Source organism: Acomys minous (genome assembly GCF_964271855.1).
Source record: "Acomys minous genome assembly, chromosome: 9".
NCBI lineage: Eukaryota > Metazoa > Chordata > Mammalia > Rodentia > Muridae > Acomys > Acomys minous.
The window spans coordinates 16,771,507-16,772,840 of NC_140490.1; the positions used below are offsets into that span (position 1 = coordinate 16,771,507).

At 48.1% G+C, this 1,334-nt stretch overlaps 1 pseudogene across 1 annotated transcript; it reads left to right on the forward strand.

Moving 5' to 3' along the window:
• The first annotated feature begins 242 nt into the window (after window positions 1–242).
• On the forward strand, window positions 243–817 carry LOC311604479 (glutathione S-transferase P 1-like; annotated as a pseudogene). Its single transcript has one exon. The product of its transcript is annotated as a glutathione S-transferase P 1-like (transcript).
• Window positions 818–1,334: the final 517 nt, after the last annotated feature.

The window sequence follows — 1,334 nt, forward strand, 5'->3', positions numbered from 1 at the left end:
TAAAAGTAACAGGATGGATGGGGAAGCAGGGGAGAGCTCTAAGAGAACTTTACCAAGTGAAAGAAACCAATCTAAAAAGGCCACATACTGTCTGAGTCCAGTGGCATGACATTCTGAAAAGATCACATCTATAGGACAACAATAAAGACCTGTGGGCTTGTGTCTGTGTCCTAGATCCCTCATTGTCTACGCAGCACTGAGTCCACAGTCATAGCAGCCACGCTGTTGTATGCCACTGTCTACTTCCCAGTTCCAGAGCACTGTGAGGCCATGCACATGCTGTTGGCTGACCAGAGCAGGAGCTGGAAGGAGGTGATGGTGACCAAAGATACCTGGATGCAAGGCTTGCTCAAGCCCAGCTGTCTGTATGGACAGCTCCCCAAGTTTAAGGATGGAGACCTCACCCTGTACCAAATTCAAGGCCATCTTGAGGCACTTGGGAGGCTGCCCTGGTGGATATGATGGATGATGGGGTGGAAGACCTTCGCTGCAAATATGCCACCATCATCTACACCAAATATGAGGATGGTAAGGATGACTATATAAAGCCCTGCCTGGGTACCTCAAGACTTTTGAGACCTTGCTGTCCCAGAACCAGGGAGCCAAAGCCTTCATCATGGGTGACCAGATCTCCTTTGCTGATTACAATTTGCTGGACCTGCTGCTGATCCACCATATCCTGGTCCCAGGCTGCCTGGACAGGTTCCCCCCTGCCCTCTGCCTATGTGGCCCATCTCTGTGCCCGGCCCAAGATCAAGGCCTTTCTGTCCTCCCCGACCATGTGAAATGTCCTATCAATGGCAACAGCAAACAGTAGTGGACAGAGGAGATGGGAGCTGTTTATCTCGCCTTTTCCAGGTCTAATAAAGCTTGTAAGACAGAAGAAAAAAAAAAGACCTGTGGTTGCCAGGATCTACAGAAGTTCAGGAATAAACAGGAGGAGCTCAAAGGACTTTCAGGACAGAGACACTGTTCTGGGAGCCTCTCCTGTTAGATGTGCATCGTTGTAAATTTGTCAAAATACACAGACTAGCAATGACAAGAGTGGGTCCTATTGAAAGCTATAGATTGGCATAGTGATAATGTACAACCTCCAACTACCCCATGAATATGGTCCCTACTCAGCCTGTGGATGTGACGACATATTATCCCCAAACATGAATACACCCTTTCCCAAACGCGTGATGTGATTGCTGTCTAGTGCCTGACGTAACCACTATCTTGATATCCTACACCTGAATTTTCTGTATATTATCAGAGGAAGGCTCAAAATGTGCAAATGTGGTGGAATACCGCCTCTTCACAGCCCATCCCAAGCTTTCTCAGGAGAATGC